The sequence below is a fragment of the Podarcis erhardii genome, assembly GCF_964252035.2.
Source record: "Podarcis erhardii genome assembly, chromosome: 12".
In the NCBI taxonomy this organism is placed as follows: Eukaryota; Metazoa; Chordata; class Lepidosauria; order Squamata; family Lacertidae; genus Podarcis; species Podarcis erhardii.
This window is the reverse complement of record NC_138513.1, coordinates 28,416,563-28,423,436: the sequence shown is the minus strand read 5'-3', so window position 1 is coordinate 28,423,436 and position 6,874 is coordinate 28,416,563. Positions and strand designations below refer to the sequence as shown.

Sequence of the window (6,874 nt, the reverse complement as noted above, 5' to 3'; positions counted from 1 at the left end):
AGCATTCATCCTGGTTTGATTGCAGGGAGATTAGAGGATGTTGCCATCCATTCCGATTTATTTACGGGGAGGTTAGATAGATGACATTGTGTGAAAGCAGCTGATATCCCACACTTTCCAATGCATTTCTCTGTCACTTTTAAAATTTGATCTTTTGGGGAAGTGCTACAGTTTGATCAACAAAGTGCTACAATTCCAAGAGAGTCCCTGTGTCAAATTGTGGCTGATCGCCTGATGATTTAGTACAGTATTAAGCACACAGGCCAAGAACTAACGCAAACTGAGGTCTTCTGAGGGCTGCTATTCAATATATATATACATTGATTAAAATAAAGGGGTGCGGGTGGGGAATTGAAGGTAAGAGTTCTATACATTTGTTTTCTGTTAACTAAATACAATTGAACTATCAAATGACAAGACCCCAAGATAGAAACAACTGGGTAGGCTGAAGTCCACTCCTGGACTCTAGAGAGAACCAGGCAGGGACAGCTCCAGAAAAACTAGTTACGTTATTATGGGTCCAAGGATTCCATAGAATCATAGAATTTTAGAGTTGGAAGGGATCCTAAGGGTCATCTAGTCCAACTCCTTGCAATGAAGGAATCTCAACCACAGCATCCATGACAGATGGCCACCCAACCTCTGCTTAAAAACCTCCAAGTAAGGAGAGTCTACCACCTCTACCACCACTGCCATAAAGCTCTTACTGTTATAAAGTACTTCCTGATGTTTAGTCAGAATCTCCTTTCTTGTAACTTGAATTCATTGGTTTGGGTCCTAGACTCTGGAGCAGGAGAAACAAGCTCCATGTGACAGCCCTTCAGGTATTTGAAGATGGCTATCATATCTCCTCTCAGTTTCTGTTTTACCAGGCCAAACATGCCCAGCTCCTTATAAAGCTCATAAAGCTTGGTTTCCAGACCTTTGATCAACTTGGTCACTCTGCACATGTCCATAACCTTCTTAAACTATGGTGCCGAGAACTGGACCCAGTACTCCAGGTGTGGTCTGACCAAGGCAGAATGGAGCGGGACTATTACAGTGGTATCCTGGTTTAAGAACAGCTTAGTTTATGAACAACTTGGATTAAGAACACTGCAAACCCGGAGGTAGGTGTTTTGGTTTGTGAACTTTGCATTGGAAGCAGAACATGTTTCGCTTCCTGTTGAGTGTGTTCCATTTGTAAATTGAGTCCCCCACTGCTATGGGAAAGCACGCCTTGGTTTAAGAACACTTTGGATTAAGAACAGACTTCTGGAACGGATTAAGTTCATAAACCAAGGTACAACTGTACTTCCCTTGATCAGAACACTATATTTCTGCTGATGCAGCCTATTAAAAACATTAACATATAGCAGCTGGGGGAGTGAATAGGATAGCAGGAATTTTTTTTTGGGGGGGGGCATCTACTACACAGAATAAACTTTGCCACTAGGGCAGAAGTCAAGTAATCACAGAAGGCACAGTGCAAATAAAAACAAAGGTCTAAAATCAGGATAGGCTACTTCAATCAAGATTAGGATTTTTATCTTCTTTTGAGAACCCAGCCAGGATAAAAACTGAATGGGAGACACATAGCACTCACACCTTAATGAAAAGTGCATTGTGCGGGTAGCATACCTGCCATTTTGGATGCCACACTCTCATGCTGCACTCTTGCCCAGGAAAAAGGCCCTTTTCGGAGTGACAGCAAGGCGTGAGTCACGTGAATTACCCAGGAGCAGGCCTCAGAAGAGACCTGCCCCGGTTTTTGGTCTCCAAAAGCTGGGATAGTATGGAGTAGTGCAAAGTTGTGGCTAAGGGGGTCAGACTAGGACCTGGGAGTTCAGAGCTCAAATCCCCAACTCAGCCATACTGTGTGACCTTGGGCTGGTCACAGTCTTTCAGCCTGAAGCTATCTCACAGGGTTATTGTGCAGATAAAATAGGTGGAAAAGCATGAGCACTATGTTGAGCACCTTGGGGGAAAAGAAGGATATAAATATTAGAATGAATGAATGAAATAATGATTGATTGACTGATTGATTGACTGATTGATTTATTTTGCAGCCACCAGCACCAGTCATGTCTCCAACCTTTCCTGCACCACCTCTTAAGACGTCACCTGTTCTTTTGTTTTCCTTTAGTGGCATTTCCCTATTTCTTCTATACCCAACAACTAAAACATTTGTGCCACCCCAGCTTATCTGCCTGGCGACAGCTCAGAGTTTCTCCTATCCATAATCCGGTCTTTCAGGTTTCGAGGCTATTTTTAAAGCTCTCACAGCTTTGAAATCTAAAAAGCAAAGAATTCGCCCCAGCATTCCTCAGCTCTGTTATTTCCTCTCTACTCTTTAATTCCCATTCGGCCACAGCAGGGCCAAGCCGAGCAAACTCCGAAGAAAACAAAATCCAGAGCCCGACTGCACTCCCCCTCTTTCTTACTCTCTCTCCCGCCCTCAGGTGAAACTTCAGTGGCCGGACCAGCTTTCCCAGTTTCAGGTGGAGGCCCAGGTGAGTCGAATGGACTTATGGGTAATGTAGTTCATTTTTTCTTTCAGTAGGAGTTACGAGGCGGCATCGGAACTCAGAGTCCCAGAAAGCCTTGCGGCCTCCAACCCACAAACAGAAGGTGTGTCTTCTAATTAGAATTCCTAACCTGTTCACTTTTTCTTTTTTTTAAAATTTCAAGCCAGCATGGGATCCCCAAGAGCGCTTTAGAACACGCTTGTCTCCAAAGCAATGCCTTTAGGATAAGCAGCTGCTGCGGATTTGAAGGGAGAAAGGACCAAAGGTACGTGGGTTTTGTTTCACCTTAAAGTTTCAAAGTTCAGGTGAGGGGGAGATGGGCGGAATGGGGTTGGGGAGACAACATGGATATGGACAAATTTGCATGCGGAGTGGATCCGCTTCCTGATCGCGCTTTGCTACCATCTCTTTTCTTTTCTTTTACAATTCGGCAGCCTCAGCATCCGAGTCGCATTTCACCTTAAACTAAGAAGGAGCTTTCGCTGCCATCGCGCCCCTTAGGCAAGTTTATCCTGCTGTTTCCATGTAGAAAGCACCTGTGGGCATTGGAGCCGACTCCTAGGTGCCGAGGTCCCTTCGTCCCACCCACCCACTCATAAAATATATGAGGGGACCGCTCTACCCAAAGCTGATGGGCACTGCCATTCAAATAGTGTGCATGCACTACATCATGTGATCGATTACCCAATGCTGTGATCGATCATGTGATCAATAATGCGGGGTGGGGAATACCCCAATATTTTATTCAAGTTGGCTCCCCTGGCTGTGGGCATCACTCCCCATTTTATAAAACCATTACTGATGTTTGTATCAATAGGAGAACTAATTTTAAAACCTAGAGCAATTTACAAGGTTTCATGCACTCCCAGGGCACTTTTGCTTTTTAGTTCATTAGCTTCTCAGCTTGAATCTTTTCTCCTTACAGGGCGTATGGCCCATGTAAACTGTGGAGCCGTTTCAGAGATGAAGGAGTCCCTGCTGGCTTCCAGCCTAAGACATTGGGTGATAACCTACGATTGTGGTTAAGAGCCCCCTGGCATGTTAAACATCGATTCTGTGGAAGGGTTAGCTTAAAAGCTGATCGAAACAATGCCCGTAACTCCTTTTATGAGGAGTCAACACTACTCAGTCCTGGGTAAAATGACAGTTCTGAGGTCTGCTATTCTTTGCCTCACATCACAAAAGGAAACATTCAATTATACATCTTATTCATAATCCTAGCCATATCTTTTACAGGATGTGACTCAATCCAAATGGCATGGTAGTGCATTATATATGGCCTATTATAGCATAAAGAACAGAAAGTGTGTGTTGCCTTCTTTGCTAAAAGGTTTTACTGATGTAATGTAAGACTTTTGACTAATGAGAGAATTTGAACTGGTTGATTGATGGGCCAGAATCTGAAGTATGAGGATACGGTAGGTTGTTGCAGTTGTACTTTTTGGCTCAAAGCTTTAAAATGATGAATCACTTGAAACTGGAGATACAATTAAAGGTAAAGGTAAAGGTACCCCTGCCCGTATGGGCCGGTCTTGACAGACTCTAGGGTTGTGCGCTCATCTCACTCTAGAGGCCGGGGGCCAGCGCTGTCCGCAGACTCTTCCGGGTCATGTGGCCAGCGTGACGAAGCTGCTCCGGCGAACCGGCACCAGAGCAGCACACGGAACGCCGTTTACCTTCCCGCTAGAAAGCGGTACCTATTTATCTACTTGCACTTAATTGTGCTTTCGAACTGCTAGGTGGGCAGGCGCTGGGACCGAACGATGGGAGCTCACCCCGCCACGGGGATTCGAACCGCCGACCATGCGATCGGCAAGTCCTAGGCGCTGAGGTTTTACCCACAGCCCACCCGCGTCCCCAATTATTTACAATTATTTACATCCAATTCAATGTGAGTTGAGTTCCATTTGTGGGATGGTTCTATTTTTTTTTTTTTTTTGAACCAACATTTGTGTCCTGTGAAAAACCACATTTATGTGTTGGGAAACCTATGAGAGCAGTGTGGGGTATAGAAGGATGTCACTGGAGGAGGTAGCAGAAACTGAGAGCTTCCCCTTGGTGATGGCCATAGATCAATGGTAGACTATCTGCTTTGCATGCAGAACATTCATGGCATCTGGTAGGGCTGGGAACGTCCCTTGTTTAAAACCTCGGAGAGCTGCTGCCAGCTAGTATAGTCTGAGCTGGATGAACCAGTTGGCATAAGGCAGCCTCTTCTGTTTCCTGCCGAAGCTGAAGTGCCTTCCACTTGTGATTGGGCCACTTTGGAACCAACCCACTGGAATATAATGGAATTCAACATTGCTTATGCTGTTTTACTGTTCACTCTGTCAGGGGTGGAGGGCAGTACATTCAGAGAATTCTGGGCTGGCTCAGTCCTGCAAACTACCTTTGGGAGCTTTCTTTGGGTTAACCACTGGCTGAGATCCTGCCAGTGGTAGGATACGTATGGTCTTATGTGTTATCCACCACTGCAACTGTTTCAATCACCGAAATGTTGGTGGCTTGAATTGCTGGTGGGTCTGGGCTCCCTATCTTCTTCAGCAGCTGTCAGATGCACCAGATTGGGATTATCTAGCTAAATTTGGAAGCCTCTGGACCAGATGCAGCAAGTTGGTTACGATAAACAACGGTACACAGCCTTTCTCACTGTGATATACAAACTGCATTAGAGCTTGTGCACAAAATTATGTCGAACCACAGTTTACCCTGAGGCTATGTGATGACTGGCCTTGAAGTTTACCTCATAGCTATTTAAAATTGGATGGACACCGCTGCATTTGCTAAACTAACTCGACAGTATCCTGTAGCAGTTTGCTCAAAATACTAATTAGATGCTGTGTTAGTCGTCTTATTGAACATGGCTTTCTCTTCTTTATAATGACGGAGAGGCTATTAATTCACTGTAAGAAAAGCTGGTGAGGGAAGAGATGGGGGAAAAATACAGTTAAGCTAGCATAGTTCTTTCTTGACAGGTTTTTGTCTTCCAAAATAAATGGCCCTATCCTCACTCATAGTTGCAGGTTTTTCTGCTTAGCAATTTAGAAACCTTACTGCTTTCTACGCTTCCTGTAATCCCTTTCCTTCTGCCAGTTACTTGTAAAATATTATCTTGTAATAAATACATTAACGGGTCAAAATGGGATTATATTATCAATTTATAAACCTTAATAGACGCAAAACTTTCATATTTAAAAGCCATCCCCTCCTTTAATCGCTTCTCTGCCTGAGCTTTGCACTCAATAGACACCCTCATTAAATTGCCCATTACGGTGCTTGAGTTTTCAGAGAAGCTTTGGTTAATTCCCAGCTGTTCAGTGTCTGCCTTGCATTTGAGTTATTTCTTCCCTAAGTGCTTTATTCTGCATTTTAGTTATAGCAATTTTAATTGGCTTCTGTGTTACATTTCAGGCTTTATAGACTTTTCTCATAATCCTATCAAACTTAGATTTATTAATGGTGTTTTTTCAGTCTTGGTTTTGACACATACCTTCTTCGGGTTAAGTCGCACAACCCTCTTGGCACAGTGCTTGCTCCAGAGAAAACTTGATCTGCACCAGTGTGTGTGTGTGTGTGTGTGTGTGTGTGTGTGTGTGTGTGTAGCTCTGCATGGATAGACTGATGATTTCTAGTCATGGTGTTATGTTAAAAAAAAAGATTGGTGTTGAAGGTTGTATATATATGCTGTGGACACCTGCACAGCCTCTATTAGTGCAGTTTGAGTATATTCTAAGAATATTTGTTTGGTAAAGTAGATGTGTGATTCATCTCTTTCACATAGGTATTTGTATGGTTTTAACAAATTTGTGTGTGTGTGTATAGTGTGTCTTAATTCTACCAATGTTTGATTGTTTTTAAATTATTGTTTTCCCCTATTTTTCTAGCTGTTCTTACTTTTATCTGTAAGCTGCCTTGTGCTCCTGTCAGGAAAAAGGCAGGGTAAAAAGCAACAACAATAATAATACAACCCTGAGGTGGATTTTTTGAATCTCTGTGGCAGTTCTTCATAGTTTTGGGAGTTAGTGGGAAGCCTCTTGATATTCTAATTACCTAATGAAGTTATTCTTCACTCCTGAGAAAGTTGTTGATAGTTTCTCTTCAGTTCCAAGGTCATGTCATGACCTTACCCCTAAGAAAATAATTGTCAATTCATACCTTGATTTTTATGTGATGAAATTAATGCATGTGATGAAATTGTGAATGTTTGTCATGAACGTACCCTGTGTGGCAATAAGTGAGATTTACCAATAGTATTTATTGTACCTTTTCTTGAGAAAAATATTGCCTACTGAAAGGAACCTGGACTAGGTAACTGAGTGGCCTTTCAAAATAATAGTGTATATTATCTTTCATTAAGACATTGAGAC

At 43.0% G+C, this 6,874-nt stretch overlaps 1 protein-coding gene across 1 annotated transcript in view; it reads left to right on the top strand.

Annotated features, from left to right (window-relative positions):
* Positions 1-2,625: 2,625 nt before the first annotated feature.
* Positions 2,626-6,874, top strand: part of MACC1 (MET transcriptional regulator MACC1) — a 30,186-nt gene continuing 25,937 nt past the window's right edge. The window contains exon 1 of the mRNA XM_081882027.1: positions 2,626-2,772. The gene's annotated coding sequence lies outside the window, so the exon portion shown is untranslated. The remainder of the gene's footprint in view (positions 2,773-6,874) is intronic.